General features: G+C 43.6%; 1 protein-coding gene and 1 pseudogene across 14 annotated transcripts in view; one reads left to right on the top strand and one right to left on the bottom strand.

Annotated features, from left to right (window-relative positions):
• THRB (thyroid hormone receptor beta) overlaps positions 1-25,758 on the top strand; it is a 401,819-nt gene that overhangs the window by 249,243 nt on the left and 126,818 nt on the right. The gene's annotated exons all lie outside the window — the stretch shown is intronic.
• On the bottom strand, positions 22,973-23,605 carry LOC100350181 (complex I assembly factor TMEM126B, mitochondrial pseudogene; annotated as a pseudogene).

Below are 25,758 nucleotides of genomic sequence, written 5' to 3'. Positions count from 1 at the left end.
CCGAAGCCAGTAACCAAGAGCTTCTTCTAGGTCTCCCATGGAGTGCAGGAGCCCAAGGACTTGGGCCATCTTCCACTGGTTTCCCAAGCCATTAACAAAGAGCTGGATCAGAAGAGGAGCAGCCGGGACATGAACCGACACCCATTTGGGATGCAGGCAGTTTCACAGTCAGAGGCTTAGCCTACTACATCACAGCACCAGCCCCTTCTTAAAATTTTTAATTATCTATTTTACTAGAGAGAGAAAACTAGACAGACAGAGATCCCATTCTCTACTTCACTTCTCAGTGCCTGCAACAGCAGTGACAGGGCTGGTGCAGAAGCTGGGACCATGAGCTCAATTCTGGTCTCTTATGTGGGTGGCCAGAAGCAGCTCACTTGAGCCATGACCATTGCTTCCCAGGGTGTGCATTAGCAGGAAGTTAGAGTCAGAGGGGAACTGGGACATGAACCCAGGCAATCTGATGTGAGACATGGGCATCCAACTGGTGTCTTACCTGCTAAGCCAACCCCTTATTTTTATTAGCTATGCTTTGAACCTTGGTACCCTATAATCTTTTAGATGTGTTTGAATATATATCTTCACTCTGGTATCTTGAGCTAAAATACAATTTTAGGATCCTTATTCTTTTCTCCACACCATTTAATACATGATAAATATTTTCCCATCTAACTTTAACATTGCAAAACAAAGTTCCCTACACCCTGTCCACCAAATTAGCTTACAAGTATGAGGGTACACCAAAGAGTTCATGAAAAATGGAATTAAAAGGTAGGTTCATTTTGTGCAAAAATTTTTGAAATCCACACATAGATTTTTCATAATATGCATTTTCATGAACTTTTTGATGATCTTTCATATTCCTGGATGTCAAATTTTTTGCACCAAGATAAATTTATTTTTCAACTCAATTTTTCAATAACCTTTTGAAATACCCTGATGTTTCTCAAGGAAAATGTAGTGTTGTCACAGCACCCATGTTATATGCTGAGACACACAACCCTTTGGTTGAGAAATCGGGCTGTACCTAATATCCCAGGCATACTTGGAGGCTAGGAAAACTATTACATTCTTAGTAATTGTGATGATGTTAGGAGTTTCTAGGAATTCAAACAGGGCTCCTATGATGAGAACCTCTGTTCTGCCCAAATGCATAATGCTGTTTAAAAAAAAAAAAAAGACTTATGTGTTTACCTATCTGTTTATTTGTTTGAAAGGCAGAATTACAGAGGTGGAGAAAGGGATCTTCCTTCCACTGGTTCACTCCCCTCGTGGCCGCAGCAGCGCAGGACAGGCCGGGAGAAACTCCATCCAGGGCTCCCACGTGGGCAGCAGGGTGGCCTTGCACCACAGCATGTGTTCCCGCACCCACTGCTTTTCACACTTCGCCCCGCTCAGGAATGGACGTTCGGGGAAGGAACCAGTTTCAGCAAGCTCTTTCCCACCAGGCCTTTTCCAGAGCAGTGCATTCTGGGAGGTGGGTTAGGGAAGAAAGAATGGGTTCTGATTTGTTTGGTGTTATCTTCAGCCACACTCTTATAAGTTCAGGTATAAAATGCCTAGTTCTGTAAAAACGATGACTTTATTTTTGTAAGAATAAAACCAAGAAGGAATGGCCTTTGGGACCCAGCACTGAATATCCTCTTGGTAGTCAGACTATTTTCACTGCCACAGATCATACCCCTACAAGGTCAACAACTAAAGCATCCAGTATGAAATGTACTCTGAGGATACAGGGACAGGTTGTCTTCGGATGCCTAGAGCGGGCATGGGTGTCTCTCTCCAAGACAAATCTCTTAGGCTGGAGCTCGCAAGGAGGACGGTATTATGGAAAGGGGCGAACCTGCCTACACTCTTGAATCATACATATCATACATGAACCTGTCAGAGATCACTGGACAGGGAGCATCCTATCTATGTCTGCACATGATTCTGTGAAAACTCACGCTTTTCATCACCAAAGCATGTTTGGGGAAGAAAGAAATATAAATGAGTGAAGCCTCTCTGTTTTACGAGAGATCCTAAGGGTAAAGGGACTTGCCCCAGAGCCTGTGGCCGACAGGGGACAGAAGTGAGGCCAGAATTCACGACTGCTAATGCCCAGTGCTGTGCAGTTCCCAGCATGCCGTCTGACTTCATTCTCTACATCCTGGGGAACTGACCCTCATTCGCTGCTACTTTGAGCACCTTCTCAGACCCTTACAAGAATTGCATGGATGCTAGCAATGCTCCCAGTAAGCCCCAGCTGGAAGGGCTGGCCAGTATCTGATTTCGAGGCAGCCTGAGTAACAGCATATAGATAGTGCTCATAATGTTAGCACCCAAGATTGCAGCCTGCCTTGATTAAATGGCAGCATAGATCCCTTTACAGTCTTAATATTTCAATAATTAAATGGGATTTCCAGCTCTTCTCTGATCTGACACTGGTATTTCATTTGTAAAGTGAGTCAGGGAGTGAGAAATCCATGGTCGTTTTGCAGCACAAACTATACCTGAAGCTCATTAAGATGTGTTTAAAGTTTAATAAAACTGTACCCCATCCAGTAATACAGCTGGTTAAGAATTTAGCATGCTTTTAATGGCCTGTTTGCTTTTCAAAGACATGACGCAAGGCAAATCATAAAAAGGAAACGTACAATCTTGCCTTAGAAGTACAGTTGTACAAATTTGCTATTTTTAATAGAACCATCTATTACTTTCTGTGTTTCCAAAATATAAAGTTCTGATCTTCAGGGTTACATTTTTTTTTTCATTTAACTTCCCAATCTGAGTAAATCCTACCCATTTGTGAGAAGTTAAATACCATTGTTTAATTTTTGGATGCTCAAATATATTAAATGTTTCACCAAAAGAGGGAAAATGCTAACCTATTTATAAGAAGTTAAATAGTATTGTTTCATTTTTTGATCCTCAAACTCATTAGTTGTAACAAAAAAAAGAAAGAGTTTAAGGAGAAAACCATTCAGGAAAAGCCAAACAAGAAACAAAATTACTCTTGTATAAATCATAAATACACACATCAAAAATCAAAGTTTTTACACTTCATTGCTGTCTGCTAAAGTGTCTGTTTGCCCACAGTACTTGTCAAAGAGGATAAAATAGTAATAAGACACAGAAGCTGATGTCCTTACCCTTACTCAGAAATCATTTAAATTATATATCTCCAATTCAGTAAGCTGGTGGGAACTTCTGCCCTGTTGTCCAGAAGTCGCTTTAGTAAATCATTAAAACTTTAATTCCTCCCCAATTCGTGTTATATATTTCTGCTACTTTGACCACATTCCTTGGCAAAAAGGTGACATCTTGTACTTCTGGAGAGGTACTTGGATCAGCACATTGTACACGGAGCAATGTGGCAATACTGTGATGCTTCCACGTCCTTTCATGGGACGAGGTCACTGCCATGCACTGTGCCTGCATGGCCAAGGACACCTGTTCACCAGTGCAGTCTACACAGCAACACCAGTGCTACCGTGTTAAGAAATTATTTCCTCTTCTTATTTTTACACTGTTCCTTTTATAAAATATAAATAATAAATCATATTATTTAATAGTTTATGTTGGCCGGCGCTGCAGCTCAATAGGCTAATCCTCTGCCTACCGGAGCCGGCACACCGGGGTTCTAGTCCCAGTCGGGGCACCGGATTCTGTCCCTGTTGCCCCTCTTCCAGGCCAGCTCTCTGCTATGGCCTGGGACTGCAGTGGAGGATGGCCCAAGTGCTTGGGCTCTGCACCCGCATGGGAGACCAGGAGAAGCACCTGGCTCCTGCCTTCAGATCAGCATGGTGCGCCGGCCACAGTGTGCCAGCCGCAGCGGCCATTGGAGGGTGAACCAACGGTAAAGGAAGACCTTTCTCTCTCTCTCTCTCTCTCTCTCTCTCTCACTGTCCACTCTGCCTGTCAAAAAAGAATAGTATATGTGCTAAAATGTAGCATTTGCTGTTAAAGTAAAATGGAAAAATATAAGAAATAAAGCAAAAATAACCCAAACATCTATACTCCAGAAATAATAAGCAATCAAACTTGAGGGATATTCTTTCTAGATTATTTCTCCATGTATATGTACAAAATAGGAAGAAAAAAAAACAAAGAAATGAAGGATGGGTAAATAGAAATAATTTTATAAATATGGGATTACACTATAAATACTACTTTTAAAATAACGGTTAAATTTAATTTTATTTAAACTTATTGGAGAAGCACTGAAGAACAATTGAAGAAATTACTGAATATTGGTTAAATGGTTTTTTTTAACCCAAGGGATGTTGGATTTCAAAAGATTCCTATAAAATCAAAAATTTACTCTAGATGAGGTCATACTTTCTTATCCGGTATTTCACCCTGAAGCAGTGTTAACTGACCACCACAGTTTCTAAAGGACCTCGTTCGTGCCCCCTCACCCACACCATCATCCAGCTTCTGTTACTTTTATTGCTATTACTTTGTCAAGGTCTGTAACATTGACATTGACATTGGACCCGCTGCTTAGTCATCATCTGCAGGTAAACACCCAGGGCTCACCAGCAGCCCTTGCCCCACGACCTCTCTGTTCTCGTCCCAGGCCGGACTGCATTTCATTCGCCAGTGGCGTTTGTTGGTTTTGGCACGAGTCACTCTGGGCGGCTTTAACTTGCGGAGTGCGTCATTTTTGAGAACGTGCTTCCTTGATATCTCAGTGGTGCTGGCTGGGTCCACTCGCTCTTCTTCAGGACTTTGTAGATGATTGCCTCATTACTTTGGGGGTTGGTTGCCAATTCAGGAAAAGTCTTATGCTGGCCAAAACTATTGTCCTTAGAGGGGACTTTCTGCCTAGTTGCCCAAGAAAGGACTTCCTTATCACTGACGCTGATAAAGTACCTAGGATGTGGCTAGCAATGTCAAGGAAAACCTTATTCAGTGTTGCTTGGGAAAGCACAGGGAGGCAGACTTGATTCAGGACCACTGCAACAGGTAAGGGGCCCACAACAGTGGGACTTAACACTGAAGGGAACCGATTGACTCGGCTTCCAACACAGCACAGGCAGGTGGCAGATCCAGCCAAGGCGCTGAGAGGGGGTCATGGATGGAAAATAGCTAAGAGGAAGCATCGGGGACGGGGAGATTGTGGCCCAGCCCACCTACCGGGATTCTTGCTGTAGGCAGCCCAGGATGGCTGGACATCACCCGAGGTGGTGCAGAAGCCTGACCCGACTCTGGGGGTGATCAGGTGTGCAGGATGAAGGGTTCGGGCTGACCTGACTTAGCAGAGCTCTTTTCGGAAGCTAAATTTCAACAGGGAGGCCACAGATGGACCCAAGAAGAGATTGGGGAGCCTGTGCATACCTTGTCAGCTTTTTTCCCAGAGCATTGTATGTCCCTTTGATCTGTAGCTTCAAGTCGTCTTTTATTTCAGGGGAGAAAAAATGTCCAATGTTCCTGCCTTTACATCCCATTTCTATTTTATTTCTCATCTCTGGAAGACCAGTTACCCTCTGTTCTGGTGTCTTTGTTCTCTGCCCACTGATCAGACTGTCATCTAGGCCACTTCTTCCCTCCCTTGGCTGGGACGTGAGGCTTCCTTCTCCTCATTGTTTTAGTGTTATGTTCCTTACTGCTGCGATATCTTTATTCCCATCATTGTGGCATTTAGATTCTCAATTAGTTTCCTTATTTTTGCCCACTCCCTTTTTATTTCATTCTATTCTTTCATAATCTTGTTTACTCTCTTGTTTTATTAAATGAAGCACTCAGAGGAAACTTCATTTTCTTCTCTATCCCCTCTCCTGCCTCTCTGCGGAGGTGCAGCCTTTAATGTTGTCCAGGGGGAAGTCCCCTCTGGGCAAGTCCAGGCCTTCCTCATACTCTGGGGAGTATAAATGAATTTTGCTGGATCTGGTCCTCAAAGTCATCTCTAAGCCCCTTATCTTCCTCTCTAAAGACATTCTGTGGGCTGGGTGTTGGCTTCCGTGTTCTTTCCTAAGGCAAGTACATGCAAATGGGCTAGCATCAGTACAACCAGGGCAGCTGTTGCATTTGCTGGAGACCTGGGCTTGGCGCCTTGTACTAAATCCCATTAGGTGTCCAAGCCCAGGTCCCCACCCCCACTGCAGTAGTTTCTGTGGCTGTGGGCTTCAGCTCTTTCCCCAGTTTGCATCAGACCCGTGGCATTGGCAAGGTCTTGTGGCCATGCACAATAGCTACTATTTTCTAAGGTGTTTTTCTTGACTTTCTCCAAAGTCACCTCTTCACTTCCCACAATTCTCTCCTTTCTGGGTCTGAAGTTATCATCAGAGGCTCTCAGGATTCTGCCCACTCTCCTCTTTCCTCTGTCTCCTCTCAACCATGGAGGGTTGGAGCCATATTGCTCCCAGTTAAATGCTCCAACTCTTAGTCCACATTAGCAGGAAGCCGGAATCTAGAACTCAACCAGGACTCAAACCAGGCACTCCATTATACAATGCAGGTATCCCAACCACCATGCCCAAAATTTACTTTTGTTAATGCTTTTGTGATTATAAAATAAGTGCAAATTTTGAAAAAAAAAAAAAGGTATAACTTTAAAAAGCATTGTGAAGAAAATCCATTCATTCTCAAATCAGTTGGCTGTTTCTTTTAATATTTTGCTTATATGTGTATAGTTTTTAGAAAGTGGGCTCCCTTTTATATATGATTTTTTGAATTTATTTTCATTTTATTTGAAAAGTAGAGAAAGGCAAGAATAGACAGGGAGAGAGAGGGAAAGGGAGAGGGAGAGAGAGAGAGAGAGAGAAAGAGAGATGTTCCATCCACTGGTTCAATACCCAAATCCTGCAATAAGCTGGTGTTGGGCCAGGCTGAAGCCAGGAGCCCACATCACATACTGGGTCTCCCACATAGGTAGCAGGAACCCAAGCACTTGAGCCATCATCCGCTGTCTCCCAGGGTGCACACTAGCAGGCAGCTGGACTTAGAACTGGAGCCCAATCTCAAACTCAGAATGTAAGCATCGCAAGCAGCATCTCAACTGCTCCACCAAACACCAACCCTTAAATATGAGTTTTATGTTGTTGCTTGTTGTGTACATATTAGCATGTAATAGAGCCTTTAATATTCTTTGGAAGATAGGCCGGCGCCGTGGCTCAATAGGCTAATCCTCCACCTTGCGGCGCCGGCACACCGGGTTCTAGTCCCGGTCGGGGCGCCGGATTCTGTCCCGGTTGCCCCTCTTCCAGGCCAGCTCTCTGCTATGGCCAGGGAGTGCAGTGGAGGATGGCCCAAGTGCTTGGGCCCTGCACCCCATGGGAGACCAGGAAAAGCACCTGGATCCTGGCTCCTGCCATAGGATCAGCGCGGTGCGCCGGCTGCAGCGGCGGCCATTGGAGAGTGAACCAACGGCAAAGGAAGACCTTTCTCTCTCTGTCTCTCTCTCTCACTGTCCACTCTGCCTGTCAAAAAAATAAAAAAAAAATAAAATAAAAAAAATTCTTTGGAAGAAACATTTTACTAACTTAGAAGCATGATAATATATTCAAATAATTCTTTATTGTTGGACATTTATGCTATTTATAATTTTTATTAATATGAATTATGGGTTGAAATCCTACCATATAAATATTAGGGTATATTTCCCTTAAAATGTAATAATACTTATTTTTTAATATTTTTTAAAATGTGTGTATTTTTTAAAGATTTATTTATTTATTATTTGAAAGGCAGAGTTACTGAGAGGCAGAGGCAGAGATGGAGAGAGAGAACTGTCTTCCATCTGCTGGTTCACTCCCCAAATGTCTGTAACAGTCAGAGCGGGGCTGAAACAAAGCCAGGAGCGAGGAGTTTCTTCCAGGTCTCCCACATGGGTGCAGGGGCCCAAGGACTTGCGCCATCTTCTGCTGCTTTCCCAGGCCATTGCAGAGAGCTGAATTGAAACTAGAGTGGCCAGGACTTGAATCGGTGCCCATGTGGGATGCTGGAATGGCAGGCAGTGGCTTTACTCACTACCACAGCACCAGCCCCAGTAATACTTCTGTAAATTATTTATTTACTTAAGAGACAGAGAGAAACAGAGAGAAAGATAGAGAGATCTCTTATCCCCTGGCTCACTCTCCAAATGACCACAATGGCTGGGGCTGGGCCAGGCTAAAACCAGGATCCAGGAGCGCAATCCTGGTCTCCCACGTTGGCAGCTGGGACCATCACTTGAGTCTTCACCACTGCCTCCCAGCATCTGCATTAGCAGAAAGCTGGAGTCCAGAGCCAGCATCAAGTATCAAACCCAAGCATTTTGGTATGGAATTAGGGAGCAGTAAACAACATCTTGACCAGTAGACTAAATTCCCTGTCCCAGTAATGCTTTTTGATGAAAATATTTCTAAGATAAATAATCTTTGGGTCAGCAAAATAATATAATGAATGTTATAATAAATTGTGATTATTATAGAGAGCTATAGATCAAGAAGACTGTTTATCTTATCTGCTTTGCTCCAGATGAAGTCTTGGAACACACATTTTGAATAACTCATTTTGAATAACTTTAGATGTATTTCAGTGCTTTTTCCTCATAAATTCAAGGTCTAAAATCATGTGACATCTTATTTAATGAAAAGTACCAAGACACATTCCCTAAGTTAGTTTCAGTCTTTCCATTTTGTTGTCTTGATCAGTGCCGTTTGGCTTTTTCTGCAGTTTGGAATCGCATAGTGATTCAGTGCACAAATCTGGGGTCAGAAAGACCTGTGAGCTAATCCCTATTGTGTCATTTGGAAGATACAATGCTCCCTGTGTACTTCTCATTCCTTACTATGCCCCAGCCATGCAGGCATTCTGTCTCTCTCTAGGTAGATCAAGACATGTCCAGCTTGGCCCCTGCTACTCCTTGAGAAGTGGCACTAACCCTTTCTCCTCTTTGGGTTGGTCCTCTACACAGTTAAGGTTCCCATTAATGAATTTCTCCTTGAGTCGTTATCTGTTGCATTACCTTGTTTTATTTTCTTCACAATGCAGCGTATTACTTGAAGAATCTTAAAAATGGGTCTTATTGATGGCATTATTGACTTAGATCAGAATCAAAAGTTCCCTGCCACCCACCTACCTCTCTGATATCTTCTGCTGTGAGAGGCACTGCCCTCTTGTGGACTTTTAGGATATTGCTGCTTAAAAAACAGTCTCATTTCATTTTTTTGCAGGCTTGCTGGTTTGGAGATTCTCCAAGTGTCAAATACTTGAGAGTTACTGATTTTCAGATAGCAGATTAATTGAAGTCTAATCCATCTGGAAGAGGAATGACTTAGAATGTGAAATAACTTTGGTGAAATAATACTCTTTAATGAGTGCTTTCTCAGTAACAACCATTGTGCTAAGGGATTTTCATATATTATCTCATTTAACTTAGAATTATAAAAGGTGATGATTTGAGAAATGTTAATAAAACCTTTCCCAAACCTCGGAGTAACACTGGTCCTCTCGACCCCAGCATTGTGTGCACCTTCTCAGGAGAAATAAATAATTGAAAAGATGCAATAACATAGTTTTTTTTTTAAGCAACTAAGAGGCCTAAGCATAGAGATTTATTTGTCTCTTTGAATATATAATAAGGCTGAGAGCTTGTTCAGATATGAAACGATTTCTGTAAGATCTGGCAACCAGTAAATAGATTCAGCCAATGCCAAGTGGAGGCAAAAACATCATTTCTTCATCCTTCCCAGGTGGAGTGGTTCCAAAATCCTAAGAACTAAGACATCACTTTGGATGAGGATTTAAGACTCGTATGCTTAGCTGCCTGTTGTTTTAACACCTGAAAAACCTTTGCTTTCAACCAGTTTACTTCTTTAAAGCTTCTGGAGGTAATCCCTAATTTATAAGTGATAAACATGTTCTGAATATAAATGACATCAATATAATTATGTCTATGTTTAACTCAACAGACGTCTATTTTATAAACATTTACTGAGTTCCCACGCTGTCAAGGACCTGGTACTGGCATGGAAGAATCGTCAGCCTAAGTAATAATAATGATAATAATAAAAATAGTAACTGGAACCACAACCCACATGCGGTTTGCAATCTACTGCATTATAAAATCATTCCCAGTATCATCTTCAAAAATCACTGGGAAGGTAAAAGGCCAACATTTAAATGCTAGGAAACTGAATGTATTATGCACATAGGCAGCATCATACTATGGTTCTAAAAGCATGGGTTTTAAAACCTGGCAACTTCTCTCTCTACCTCTTGCTAGCGGTGTGATCTTGCGCAAGCCACTTACCTCTCTGTGCGCCTGTCTGCTCACTTGAGAAACAGAGATAATGCTCCCTAATTCGCAGAGGCTTTGTAAGGATTAACTAAAATAAAGGGCCTGGCATCCACACTCAGTACTCAGCAGCTGCTGGGTGGAAAAGAACAGGGTAGGAGAAAAGAACATTGGAAGCAGACCCGCAGGCAAGTTGGGCTTGGCAGAGAGTTGAAAGTACCAACACTTCTTACTGTTAAAGGTACCTGGCAGGAAGGCACAGAAAAGCTGATGAGTGTTATCTTCCTCTATTACCTTTGAGACCAAAGAGGGAACAGTTTCACTCTCTGTCGCGTACTGGTATCCGTGGTCTTTCGGTACAGGGCCCAGGTACTCCAGAAACATGGGCAGTTTTAGTTTTGGCTGAAAGGATATTTATCAGAACAAAATTGAACAAATAAATCTATCTGATGCCTGTTATGTGCCCAGGACTATTGTAGCTACTAGAGATACAGTAACTAATAAAATGGGAGTGGGAGTATGGCCTGTCCTCATGATGCTTACAGTCTAATGTAGGGGGAGACCATGGTAATAAATAATATAAAGCAGAAATCCATACTGTACACTAGAAGGTGAAAAGTCCTCTGGAAATAAAATTGGAAAATTATTAGGAAGGGGGCGTGTAATTTTAAACATGATTCGGTAAAAATCTTTTTAAAAAAGTAACATTTGGCCAGCGCTGCAGCTCACTAGGCTAATCCTCCACCTTGCAGCACCGGCACACCGGGTTCTAGTCCTGGTTGGGGCGCCAGATTCTGTCCCGGTTGCCCCTCTTCCAGGCCAGCTCTCTGCTGTGGCCAGGGAGTGCAGTGAGGATGGCCCAAGTGCTTGGGTCCTGCACCCCATGGGAGACCAGGATAAGTACCTGGCTCCTGCCATCGGAAAAAAAAAAAAAAAAAAAAAAAAAAGTAACATTTGAGCAAAGACCTGAAGAAGGTGGTGGTAAGATCGATAGTAGATGGTAGGGCAGCTTTAGGACAGCATGCTCAAAGGTCCTGAGGCAGGAGCAACACCAGTGTGTTTGAGGAACAGCCAGGAGGTCAGTGAGCCACGAGGGGAGCGAGTGAAGAGGAAGAGCCACAGATGGACTCGAAGGAATGGGGATTTGATTTTTACTCTGAGAGTGATGGGAAGCCATTACAGAGTTGACACAGAGGGTTGAAATGAACTGACATATAATATGAACAGTGGAGCCATGGGATGTAGTTCACGTTTTTTTAAAAATATATTTATTTTTTAAATATATATATGTATATATAACTTGAAAGTAAAGCAACAGAGAGACAGAGAGAGAGAGGGAGAGATCTTCCTTCTGCTGGTTCACTCCCCGAATGGCAACAACAACCACAGATGGGCCAGATCCAAGCCAGGAACCTGGAATCCCATCTGGGTCTTCCATATGGGTGACAGAGACCCAAGTACTTGGGGATCCTCTATTGCCTTCCCAGGCACATTAGCCAGAAGCAGAGCAGCCTGGACTCAAATTGGCACTCCAGTATGGGATGTCAGTGTTCAAGCTATGGTTTAACCCGCAGTGAGATGATGCCAGCCCCTATCATTCACATTTTGAAAATTCATCTCTAGCTACTGCATTAAAAATAAATGTTGGGGGACAAGGATAAAAACACACAATAACCCAGGCGAGGGATGAGACAGAAGGAAGAATGTTTTGATTGTGAATTATCTAGAATTGTCATTTATAATCATTAAGGAAAACAGAATGGAACAAGTATGTTGGAGTTTTTAAGAGGGACAGGGGAAGGTTTGTAATCTAGTTTTGGACATGTCCTATTTATATGTCCATTAAAGCAGACAATTAGATACACAAATCTAGAGTTCAAAGAGAGGTCTAGGCTGCAGATTAACATTTGGAAAATCTCAGCTTATGGATGGTATTCAAAACTATGAGACAGAATGAGAACACCAAGAGAGTGCACACAGATAGACAAGAATAAAAGGTATCCAAGGAGTGGGTCTTGGCGTGTGCTGATGGGTGGATGCAAAAGAACCAGCAAGATCCAAAAACGAGTGCCCAGTGATGGGGAAGAAAATCGACAAAGCATCTTGTGGAGAGCCAAGGAGGGAGGTTTGGATAAGGTGGCCACATCAAATGCTGTGGATGGGTCAATGGAACGAAATCCACAAATTGGCTGTCAGATATAGCAAGATGAGCATCATGGGTCACCCTCACTAAGACAGTTCGGGTGTCAAGGCTGATTGGATCACTCAGACTGCGGGAAGGACAGCCCAGGGAAGAAGGGTGAGTGAACAGGTTAACGAGAAAGGGGAGAATTGCTGGTACCATGTCCTTGACTGGGAGGGCTTGGGAGAAGGCATACAAGCAGAGAAATTGACCTTAGCTAGGGCTGGAGCCACACCGTCCTTGGCAGAAGCTCCAAGGGCGTGGCTTCAGACCAACAGCATCAGAAGGGCCTGGGAATTGTTAGAAATGCACATATTCACGTCCTTCCTAGAACCACTGCCTCAGAAGCTCTGGGGGTGGGTCCCATTGTCAGCTTTAACAAGCCCTGCTGATGATTTTCCTGCTAAAGGCCACTGCCGTAGAGCCACAGACTACACCGGATACTACAAAAAGTTCATGGGAATGGAATTAAAACAAGTGTATTTTGATGCAAAAAATACTTTGAAATTCATGCATAGATTTTTTCCATAATACATTTTTTTCCATGAACTTATTGAAGATCCCTTGGATGTATGGATTTCAAAAGCTTTCACACCAAAATAACCTTATCTTTTAATTCCAGTTTTGACAAAGTACTCGAAGTACCCTTGAACCCGTATAGATGTCCTGGGAGGGCGGGGAATTCTCTTTGGGTGGCTTGTGTTTTCCCAGTGAAATGTAGGGAAGGGATCAGCTGAGAGGGAGATCAGAAAGTGGCTGGATGGAGGTAACAGGAGCCATCTGAAATCGTGACCTAGGAAAATGGGAGAGGAGTGAGTGCGGGAATCAAGTGTGAGCACCCAGGACACTCAGTGCCTGCCCAAGGTTCATGGTCGCGTGTCTACACTGAGATTACCAGTGAGCCTGTCTTTCTCCAGCTATGTCCAGCTGGGGTTGACATGACAAATGAGGAAAACAGAGGAAATGAATAAAAATGACTAATGTCTTATAAATTTGAACTTTATGGGTAAACATTGCTTTCCAGGGGCCGGCATTGTGGCGCTTTGTGTTAATCCACTGCTTGCAATGCCGGCATTGTATATCAGAGACCAGGATGTAGTTTCTGGCTCCTGGCGTAGGCCTGGGTGAGCCTGTGCTATTGCGGCTGTTTGACGAGGGAACCAGCGGGTAGAAGATCTATCTGTATCCTTTTCTCTCTCTTTGTCTAACCCTCTCTCTCTTTTGAAAATATTGCTTTCCAGTCTGGAAATTGTACCATCCTCTGAAGACCAGCCTACCTCTGATTCTTGGGAGTCCAAAATCCAGCCTGGAGGCTGAGGCTGTTTGCCTCTTGGTAAGAGAGTCAGGCCTAGAATCTTGCCTCCAGCACAGTTCATGGCTCCCAGGAGCTACAGACAGTGGGGCTGCCTGGCTAGTCCAATGGCAAACTAATCAGTAAGACAAAGCATGCACTCATTGAAAAATAACTACTTCTCTTAACCGTCTTTCCCTATTTGACCAAAATTATTACCATAACTTAAACTTGCCAGTCACAAAAGACTGCAATGCCGTATGATTGCATTCATATAAAATGGGTAAATCTGTAGACAGAAAGTGCTTGATTAGGGCTGGAGGCTGGGGGGCTGGGTGAGAGGCAGGGATGCTGTAGGGCACAGGGTTTCTCTCTGAGGTTGTAACATTGACTGTGGGGACGAAAATGAAGACACCATGATCCATTGACTTGTACATTTTGTATGGGTGAATTGCATGATATGGGAATTATATCTCAATAAAGCTATTCAGGAAACTTACACACCCATACAACTGATTTGTAGAGATGACAATCAAAGACTTGCTCATGAAAGCAAAACCAAGTCGCTTAAACCTCTGATTTCTTTTGCACCTCACTTTAAAAAAAAAAAAAAAAAAAGATTTATTTATTTGAGAGGTAGAGTTACAGACAGTGAGAGGGAGAGACAAAGAGACAGAGAAAGGTCTTCCATCCGCTGGTTCAATCCCCAAATGGCCTAAACGGCCGGAGCGGCACCAATCCAAAACCAGGATCCAGGAGCTTCCTCCGGGTCTCCCATGCGGGTGCAGGGGCCCAAGGACTTGAGCCATCTTCTGCTTTCCCAAGCCATAGCTGAGAGCTGGATTGAAAGAGGAGCAGCTGGGACTGGAACTGGCACCCATGTGGGATGCGGGCACCGCAGGTGGAGGATTAACCTATTGTGTCATGGCAAGGACCCCTGCACCTCATTTTAAAAAGAGCTCCCTTTAAATGCTGAGAGCCTATCCATGCTGAGAGCTATTAAAAACAAACAAACAAAACATACTTTCTGGTCTCTGATATGGAAAATTGCTTTTAAGAGTTAAAAAAAAAAGAAAAGGAAAGAAAAAAGAAGAGCCAGTTCCCACTCCGTAGTGCTTTGTTGTGAAAAACTTGGGTGAAAGCTGCTGTTAATTCCACTGTTCAAAGCTGGGTTCTTTCTCCCCCCAGAATCTTGAGGTCCTCTTCTGTCACAGTGCCATGTGCTGTTAGGGACATCCTCATGTCAGTCGGCTGCGTGGCTGAGCACTCACCGTGGCCTCCGTTTCTCTTCCGCGTTGGCTTCTTTGTTCTAAGCTTCGAGAAGCACAGTCGTTTTTGTGCCGTGGTTGAAATGTGCCCTTGTCCCTGTTGGAAACTTATCTCCTGTTGCTGATGATTTAAGGCAACTCCTGAATCATTCCTCTTGGCCGGTGTGCCTTTGTGCGGGAAGAGCCCTAGTGGCATGCCATGTCTCGCCTTGCAGCACTTGAAAAACATCCTGTTCAGGCTAATCATTCACCCTCGACTTTTCGATAGATATTTGCAGAAGAGTTGTTGGGTACTCGTGGAGACACATAAAGGAAGCGTTCCAAGGCCAAGTTAGCTTCTCAGCCATTGGCTGTGTGACCTTGGGCAAGCCACTCACTTTTCCACTTCCACATCCAAAAATAAGGAGCTGAATCAAAGCATCTCTGGGGTTCTATCCAACTCTGATCCCTGGGAAGGGCAGGGTACTTCTGAGAGGTGAGGAGGCAGCGCCCCAGATTCAACGTGACCTGGTTTGAAAGCTGGTTTTGTTTTGTTTTGAAAGATTTATTTATTTATTCCAAAGTCAGAGTTACACAGAGAGAAGAGAAGCAGATAGAGAGAGGTCTTCATTCGATGGTTCACTCCCCAGTTGGCCACAACGGCTGGAGCTGCGCCGATCCGAAGCCAGGAGCTTCCATGTCTCCCACGAAGGTACAGAGGCCCAAGGACTTGGGCCATCTTCCACTGCTATCCCAGGCCACAGCAGAGAGCTGGATCGGAAGTGAAGCAGCCAGGTCTCGAACCGGCACCCAAATGGGATGCCACCACTTCAGGCCAGGGCGTTAACCCACTGTGCCACAGCACCGGCCCCAGTTTTGCTACTTATGAGTAACCTCATTCTAGGTCTGTAGCCTCTTTATCCTTCTATTACTGGCTGGGGGTGCAAAGCCAGCGTCGGTGCAGCCAGGGCCTCAGGAAGAGCAGTGGACAAGACACAGACGGCCGGCAGCATCAGGCGGCCTGGCTCAGGCCCTGACCGCCGGTTGGGAGAGAACTTACCCTGCAGCTCTGCATGTTTGTTTGTTTCTTTCCTTCCTCCTCTAAGTCTCCCAAGTTTATTTTGCTTTTTGAAACCAAGCCCACCCAGGGGAGCTACCCGAGCACAGACCCTTCAGACTTTTCCTGTCTCCATGCCTCAGACTGGCAGGGCCCTCCCAGCCTGCGGGCTCTCAGGCGTCGTTTGCATCGCTGGGTGCCCTTTGTAGGTTTCCCCTCTTCCCCTACAAGATTGCTGGGCCCCAACCGCTCAGCCTGACCCTGCTTCCTGGCGTGCTTCCTCCTACCTTCTCTTCCTGCCCTGCTCAGATCTGTTCAAAGGCACTCAGGATAAAGAGCTGAAGACAAAGAGAGTGCTTTACACCCATTTGATCTCAAAAAGCCAAGCAGTTTCTTGCTGAAGCCTTTGCTGTTTTGGAAGTGTTGCTTTGTGCCTGAGAGGCCCGGCCACCTCCCTGAGCCCCCCAGTCTTTCCAGCAAAGCAAGTGAGGATCTTCACAAAGCTCATGGGGAATACACAGCATAGAAAGACTAGTCCAGGCTGCCAAACATAAGCTTTCAAAATAAGCTTCTCTTTCAGTTTCGTTTTGGACAAACTTTTGGAAATACCTTCATGTAACTCACAAGGCCTCAAAGTGCCCGTGGAAGATGTCCCAAGTGTGTTTACAGCGCACTTCCACTTGCTTGCTTAGAGTATTTGGTGCATTCTATAATCCACCAAGTGTAAGTTGTGCAAAGTTGCCCGCTGCCTGTGTTTGTAAATAAAGTATTATTGGGCTGTGCTCATCACTTAGCATTATCCGTGGTGGCTTTTGCCTTATATGGCCTGGTGGAGTAGTTGCAGAAAAGACTGTCTAAGAAGCCTATTTATTACCTGGTTCTGTTAAAAAAGTTTGCCATCCTGTGATTCAATTGTAGAGATTGCAAATATTATATCCTATTGAGGATAGCCATAGAAGTGATGCAATTTTCTTTTCTTTCCTATGAAATGTGTTTTTCTACAGATCTTTAGAAGATCTGTTTCATCTTGAAGTTTAAACTAAATATATCAGCAGAAAACTCTGGGTGAGCTATAAGGGCCTCTCCATGAATGTGGGGGACATTTGTGGTTCTTTGGGGCTGGTATGAGACTTTAAGTCTCATCAACTCTGATGTCATCATCTGATAAGTTGAGGAAACTGGGAACCAGCCCAGTGTGAGGTCCCATGATAAGTTGTGGCTGTCTCAGCCCTTCAGCCAGGTCCTCCTAACCTCCTGCCCAGAGTTCAGCCAGCCCAGCTATTAAAAAGAGAGTGTCAGGGACCAGCGCCAGGGCACAGTAGGTTAATCCTACGCCTGTGGCATCGGCGTCCCACATGGGCGCTGGTTCTAGTCCCAGCTGCTCCACTTCCAGTCCAGCTCTCTGCTATGGCCTGGGAAAACAGTAGAAGATGGCCCAAGTGCTTGGGACCCTGCACCCACATGGGAGACCAGAAAGAAGCTCCTGGCGCCTGGCTCCAGATTAGCACAGCTCCGGCCTTTGCAGCCATTTGGGAGGTGAACCAATGGAAAGAAGACCTTTCTCTCTGTCTTTCCCTCTCACTGTCTGTAACTCTACCTCTCAAATAAAATCTTAAAAAAAAAAAAAAAAAAAAAAAAAAAAAACACAGTGTCACTGAACAGAGCTGAATGGTACTGCTGTGAATCCAGATAACCACCAGCATTGCCCTGAGGTCCTACCAAACGTCTCTGTTCACAGCCTTGGTTTTGAGCCGGCGCCGCGGCTCACTAGGCTAATTCTCTGCCTTGCGGCGCCGGCACACGGGGTTCTAGTCCCAGTCGGGGCACCGGATTCTGTCCCAGTTGCCCCTCTTCCAGGCCAGCTCTCTGCTGTGGCCAGGGAGTGCAGTGGAAGATGGCCCAAGTGCTTGGGTCCTGCACCCCATGGGAGACCAGAAGTACCTGGCTCCTGGCTTCGGATCAGCGCGGTGCGCCGGCTGCAGCAGCCATTGGAGGGTGAACCAACTGCAAAGGAAAACCTTTCTCTCTGTCTCTCTTTCTCTCACTGTCCACTCTGCCTGTCAAAAAAAAAAAATCTTGGTTTAGATTCCATTGTCTTCCTTGAACCTTTAACTACCCCGTCCCCCCATGCCCTCCTCAGATAACCTTATCTCCTATTTTTGAGAAAATGCAACCTATCTCATAAAACTCTAGTTGTCCTGACACCAAACACTTGAACCCCCCTGCAGTATGTGGCCTTCCTGCCTTCCTCCCATGACAATAGAAGAGCGATCCCTTCTGGAACACACCTAGGCAAGTGTTTAACACCCACCCCGCAATCTCTTCTCTTCAGTTCTCTTATCTTATACCCCTTCCCTTCCTTTCCTTTTCTCTCTCTACCTCTCTCTCTTCTTCTCTCCTCCCCCCTCTCTCTTTCTCTCTCTCTCTCTCTCTCTCTCCTTCTCTCTCTTCTCTCCTCTCTCTCTGCCTTTCTCCCACACCTCCTCTAAACTAAACATGTATAAATCTATGGACACATAGGCCCAGCATCCACACATTCCCTGCATCTAACTCCCAGTCATTTCTCCTTCCACTCACAGCCAAGCTCCTCACAGTGTCACCAGAGACCAGGGTCTCTGTGTCCTCATCTCCCATTTACTCTTCAACCAATCTCTGTGGCTTCAGCTGCTCCCGCCAACTGGGCAACCCTGCTGATGTCATTGATGGATCCCGCGCTGCCAAGTCAGTGGCCATCTCCCAGCCATCATCTTCTCCACCCCCTCAGCAGCATTCGGTACCCCAGCCGCTCTCTGCTTCTGCACACTGCACCCTTCCTTGGATTCCATGGTGTAACTGCGTGCTTTGTACCTCTCCCATGCCCACGCCTGTGCACTTGATCCTGAGACCGCCTGCCTAACTCGCCTTTGCCTCCTGACTTTTCAGTAGTGCAGGACCTTCTTACCCCACCTGCAGCTGGAAATCTGTGTCACCCTCGCAGGCACTTCAGTCATCACTCACCTATCTGCTAATGCAGGCCTCCCCAACCCTTGCAATGCAATGACTTTGGCGATTTTTGAAAGGCAAATCCAATTATTTCCATTTCCTTCATTTAGGACCTTTCAACCTGTTCTAACTTAGGACAAATATTAATCCCCCCTGAATGGCCAGGCTCTTGCCTGCCTCGCCCGCCTCCTCCCGTGTGCTCCCAGCCCCACTCCCTCTCCTGCACCTGCCTCCTCTCACCCCTTGTGCAAGGCCAGGCTCCCTCCCATGTGCCTGGAACCTACATCTGAGATTGCTCTTGTCTCTTTCCAGCTGTTTGTCCTTTTCCTCCTGTTTGTCCTTGAAGCTCCTCCTAGCAGGCCCTTCTGGGGATCTTTTCCCTCTCTTTACTTCTTCTAGGGGGGTTTCCTTCCCCAAGTCAAATTCCGCGTGTTTGTCTTGCCCGTGTGACACTCACCATGCCTGTAATTTTACACTGACTTTTTTTTACATAGTTAACGTGCCTAATCTAGTGTTGTCTCCCAAAGGACAACAAGCTCCTTATGAGAAGGTATAAGGCATTACATTCATTTTGTACTGTGTGCCTGGCACCTAGCACTGTAGTAGATCAATAGTAGGTGCTCAAACAGTGTTTCATGAAAGAATGGATAGAGGAAGGGAGGGACAGGTGAATGGATAAACAGATAGCTACAATGTATGTGATCTAAGATAATGAACTTTAGTGTAGATACTGACTGATTAGATAAATATTGTGCAGATTTGTCATTAACCAAGAACAAGGGACAGATGAGCATTTGACAGCATCAAAGTCAGTATCTTGGTGGACCCCTTCCCAAGGACACTCTATTTCCATGGGAATGTACCAAATAATAATAAGTGCAGTGTGTGTTTTCTGAAGAACAAATATTTCCAAAGCTCCAACTTGTGGCTTCTGATTCATACATCTTGTTAGGGAGGAAAACCTAAGCTGTCACAAGCTCATTAAAAGTTCTGCATTCTTCCTCACCGTGATTCTACATGACTAATGTCGTTAGCTGACCACAGAAACTGAGCCGTTGGTCATAGGAAAATAAAAAGGGTGTACGTCCTGGTTGTGTCTGGAATAAAGCCTTTGTTTGGGCAGATGTGCATGCTGAGATCCCTGGACTGAACAGCCTTATAGCATCCACTCAGGTACAAAGAACAGAAAAACAACTTGAGAGCAATGAAATGAAACCAAAGTATTGATTCTCTTACTCAATGCCTAGAAAGCTGGGAGTAGTGTGTTGACTCCTATATGTTGACGTGCAATCCTCTTCAATAGATACTTTAGAAGAATATGTATTAATTTTAGTGGCATTACCCTTATTCCAAATATTTGCAGCTTCTTGTTTGGGGTTGCCTTCAAGGTCAAGAGTATACCATTAGGTGGTGCCGTGGCTCACTTGGCTAATCCTGCACCTGTGGCGCCGGCACCCCAGGTTCTAGTCCCGGTTGGGGCACCGGATTCTGTCCCGGTTGCTCCTCTTCCAGTCAAGCTCTCTGCTGTGGCCTGGGAGGGCAGGGGAGGATGGCCCAAGTGATTGGGCCCTGCACCCGCATGGGAGACCAGGAGGAAGCACCCGGTTCCTGGCTTCTGATCAGCGCAGCGCCGGCTGTAGAGGCCATTAAGGGAGTGAACCAACAGAAGGAAGACCCTTCTCTCTGTCTGTCTCTCACTGTCTATAACTCTGTCTCTCTCTCTCACTGTCTAACTCTGCCTGTCAAAAAAATAAATAATAAAAAAAAAAAGAGTATACCATTAAATATCCTCAGACATTTGAGGGTAGATCTTGTTTTTAGGAAACCCGAATGTGATGAAGTATCATATCTAGTAAATATAATCCGGGTCCAAACGGGATGTAAGTCCAAAGTGACACGGGTTTTCTCCTGTGATGCTTGGGGAGCGATCAGTTCCTGGTGAGGCATTCCAGAAACATTGGAAGAAATGGAAAATGCACACAGCTTCGTAAGATGACAAGGCTTACAAGACTTGCATGTTTGCTTTAAAACTAAATCTCACTTTTTTTTAGAGATTTGAACTGGCCATCCACTGAGCCAGCCTTGGCCAGCAAGATGTGTTTTGTTTGGCCAACATGGTGGTTTTATTTTAAAATTGAGTCATGATTTAAAAATCAGGCAATTTCAAGTACAAATTTGGATTTCTGGTCCCCTCTGGAAAAGTCTATTCCCACAGCTCCACATGACCGTGTTCTCCTAGAGCAGGGTGCCTGCTGCCTTCCTCCCAAAGGAGGCAACAACACCAGCACCCCACACTGCCCCCACTGGCCGCTGTGACCTCACTGTTTCAAACCCCATGCTCACCCCCGTCACTGTTTGTAGTTCCATGTGGTATTGATTGCTGGCATTGCCAGGGCCATCTCCCTCGAGACTAACAACTCCATGAGAGCAGAGATTTATTCTCCCTGTAGTTGTTTAGTGCTATATTCCCGGTGCCTGACTCACTGCTGGTACTTTGACGTCTGTTGAATGAAAGAATGCTCAGCCCCTGAAGGCAGCTGAGTTTGCAGCCCTTCATATAGAGTCATACTCAATAGACAAAAAAAAAAGCCCAAATATTTACCTTTATAGGTATAAAAATTTATACCATATGTACCTTTTATTTCTTTTCTAGCATTTATTTTTATGCCACTTGCAATATTGTATTTAGTCTTCACAGTTTCATAAAGTGTGCATTACCCCTGAGTTTCCCACAAATTTACCTACCATATTTGCATCCACTTCATTGTATTGTATTTGTTTTATACTTTCAAATAGAAAACAAACTCTATGCATGGTTCAGAACCCACCAAGTGTTAAAATGAATGCAGTAACCCCATCTGCTAACCACTCAGGTTCCCTCCTTGCAGGCAATTGTTAGTTTCTCATGTGTCAATCCAGAGATAATCCTTGGTCATGTGGTTCTTTCTCTTTGAATACATAGCCATGAATTCAAATATAATGCCATGCACTTCACTTTGCTCATAATATTTCTTAAAGATTTTTCTATATCATCTCATGAAGAGTTTTCTCACTCTTTAAACGTTCATATAGCATTCATTGGGTGACTATCATATGTATTATTTACCTAAGTCCTTTGATGGACATTTATATTTTATGTATTGCCATATAGAGGTTCACGATAAGGGTGCTACAGGTGTATAACAAATGCCATCATGAGTGGTTTCTAGATTTTGAACCATAGTTGGAAAATCTTCACCATTTTAAAGCTATGAAAAGATTCTAGTGTTGTTGTTTTCTAGGGTTTTCTTTTGTTACATTTAAATTTTGTAGCCACTTGATATTTAATCAGGTATGGGATATGAGTTTTGGATTCAACTTTGATTGTTTTCTTGACTATTTATCCCATTTTAATTTAATAAGTAATTAATAAGCAAATTGAATAAGCTACCCTTTATCATACTGTACGTCTCTGTACGTATTCTGAGGTCTGTTTCTGAATTCATGTCCTGCCCCATTCATCTGCTACCGTTTCCTGCATCAATGCTGCACTGTTTTAGTTGTTAAGGCACTGTGATATGATAGTCTTGCATCTCTTTATTAATATCTGATAGACTTGATTTTCCCTCATTACTCATCTTTTTCAAAATTGTTCATCTACTTTCAGTTATATCAGGGTAATATTTGTATAGTCTTAACCTCCTATGGGTTTTCCAGTCAGCAAGAACAAGCAGTAAATGTTATCACATGCCATTTTAGTACATTGCAAGGAGATCAAATACTTTTACACTTAGTAGATTTACTACTATGATTTTAGCATTCCTCATATTTTTCACATTTATTTTTATTTATATTTATTGAATTTCTGAATAAGTATTAAGTATCTGCTATATAGCTGGTAAAAGAGACAGAAACAAATCATCTGTCCAGAGTGACTTTTAATTATTTTAACAATATGCAAGTGCTCATCATAAGAAATATAATAAAAAACACAAACATTGTGCTGAGTCAGTATCTATTCAGTCTTCGGTTAACTTTCATGTACAGTTTTCTCAAGTGTCTTTGAATACTGGATAATGCTGTAGACCAGTAAGTATTCCACACACTGTCTGGGAGACTAGAGAATTTACCATTGCTTCCATCTCTGTTTGACACAGCAGCACAATGAAGTAAAACCCTTCCTTTGGATGGCCCTTAGAACTGTATGATACCTGACTGCCAGATGTCCATTTTTAGAAAAAGCCAAACCATGGGGATATAAAACACCTCATACTATGCCAATCAGTGAACTTCTAAGGACACAATTTCCCTTGCTTCTATTACCTGAGTACAAAACAGCACTTACAAGGAGCTTGTAAGCAACTATAGTAGACAAAAATGGAAGTGTAGTCAATGACGCATATGTCTTCAAAGCACCATGTTTTACCTGAAAATTAAGCTTGCCAATATGTCAGAGAAACCAGCTGTTGTTCCAAGGGACACTGTTCCATGTATATCTAAGGTCTTTTCTAAGATATTCAGGTTTTGTTTCTGTCATTTTGATGACCCTGGGTCTTCTGCGTTTGGCATCTCATAGAGGAGGGCTGGGCTGACATGAGTGTGCGTTGCCATCCAGCGCCCCTGGGCACTTCCCCAGCTCCGAATGGCCCCACCACACCTGCATCCTTCAGGTCTGGAGCAGGCTTCACCTCACTCCTCATGCTGATCATCCCTGCTGTTGTGGAACTATCCCATTTTGCTTGTTGTGTTGTTCTCTGAATCCTTAAGAGCTATTTGCTGATACTTAAGATCTTTGCATCATACAAGTAATTGATCTAGACGGATTTCTGTTTTCTGATTTTTTTATAGCTTTAGTATCAGAATTATGCTGGTTTCACAAAAAAATCACTGGGAAAGTTTCTTCTTTCTTTATATTTTTAAAAAGTTTCAAATTTTTTAAGTCAGACGTAAAGCTATCTGGATTTGGCATTTTCCAGGAAGGCGTAGTCACTGTCAATTCCTTGACCATGTTTAATTTGTTCAAAGTTATTAATCTGTACAAATTTGTCTTTTTGTTTCCACTTTATATTTTTTCAAGAAAATCAAATTGATCAAGGTTATCCAATGTTTTTGCACAAAATTGCTCAAAATCATTTCTTATTATTGTTTTAATTCTCAGCATCTGTAACTAATTCCCCTTTCTTATTCCTTATTTCTCTTTTACTTTTATTAATTAGATTATCTGATAGTAAATCTATTCATTCTTTTGTTTTTATTTTTTCCAGGGAATCCACTTTTGGATATATTTACTTATCAGTTCTGTTACAACGCTCATGTTTTCTAATTCTAGACACTTTTTGGCCTTGTCTTTATTAATTTTTTCTAGCTTTCTTTTACTTTATAGTCCTTTTCCTAAAAATGCTTAACTCACTTATTTTTAAGTCATAAAAAACAAATACTATGCCTTAATGTACTATGACATTTCCTTTAAGTACTGCATTGAGGATCATACATAGATCACAATTATTCTTTATATATTTAACTATAAGTATTATTGTTTTAGTTTTATTTACCTTTCAGACAAAGAGAGAGAATTTTTGGGTTTGCTGCTAATTGTAATTTTTCTTTTTGTATGTATCTGCTATTCTTTTTGTTTGTTCACTTGCTTCTAAGTTGATTGTATCGTGGGAAGATTGGTTACCGGTCCCTCCTGGGAAAGTTTTTTTTTTTTAATCATCTAATATTGGTTCCATTTTATAGTTGTTTTTTCTGTTATTCTCTTTTTTTATGTGTGAAAACCTAGATTAACAGTATTAATAATATTATTCCAATATCATTTCTGAAAGCTATCTACCTAACCGTTCAAGGAACACAAAGCCTGTTAAGCAGGCTCGGTTTGTGGCTGGAAATAATCATTTCTTAGACTGAGCAGGACGAGTTTGAGTGCATCGCTTCTGCCGCTGCACTGCTTGGGAGCTGCTGTCTGCTGCAAGCCTGCCACCCACAAGCAACAGTCAGGGTCCAAGCAGAAAAGCAAAGTCACATTCAAAAGGATTTAGTTCAGAGAATTGCTTGTTATATGAGAGCGTTCCCAAAAGTTCATGGGAAAATGGAATTAAGAGTTAAGTTTACTTCCACTCAAAAATGGTTTTGAAATGCACGCATAGTTTTTCATCATATACGTTTTCCATGAACTTCCTGAAGACCCCTCACATAGATATTGGAGCAGTGAACAAGAGGAAAAAAGAGTGCTAGGTAGCCCAGTTGCAGGAAGCAGCTATCTCCTTTCTTGAGCTGAGACAGAAGGCAAAGACGCGAACTCCAGGCCCTATTAACAGAGCAGCTGTCCTGTGAGCTGGTGCTCAGAGCCTCAGGAAAAGGGGCCAGCCAACTGCTGAGAGATGAAAAAAAAAAAAAAAAAAAAAAACCGACTGCTTCTGAAAATGCTGAGACAGGTGCCCCAGCTAGCAACCGCTGCAGGAGGATTCTGAGGAGGGGCATGAGACGGTAAGGGAAGGAAGTCTCTTCTCACTTCTCACCTCCACTCTGCCTTGGGTCCTACCAGAAGAATTGCATAGAACACCCTCTAGCAAGAACTCTCAGAAGCAGCTTGCAAAGTCCCAGCCCCAGCATCACGGAGCAGAAAACAGAAGGGTGGACTTGGAGGAGCTCAAGGGCAGCAGGTGCAAACCGGCAGCCAGCTTTGGGGTTGGAAGTTCAATGGTTCTGTTAAGTGACAGCCAGCTTTACCCCATGTACTCTCCTAAATCTTTCCTCTGGGCAACTGTCCTACACTTCCAAATCCCCCTTGGCTTTTCATAAAAAGAAGCTTCCTTT

Source organism: Oryctolagus cuniculus, chromosome 4, assembly GCF_964237555.1.
Source record: "Oryctolagus cuniculus chromosome 4, mOryCun1.1, whole genome shotgun sequence".
NCBI classification, from domain to species: Eukaryota; Metazoa; Chordata; class Mammalia; order Lagomorpha; family Leporidae; genus Oryctolagus; species Oryctolagus cuniculus.
This window is presented reverse-complemented; position numbering and strand designations above follow the sequence as displayed.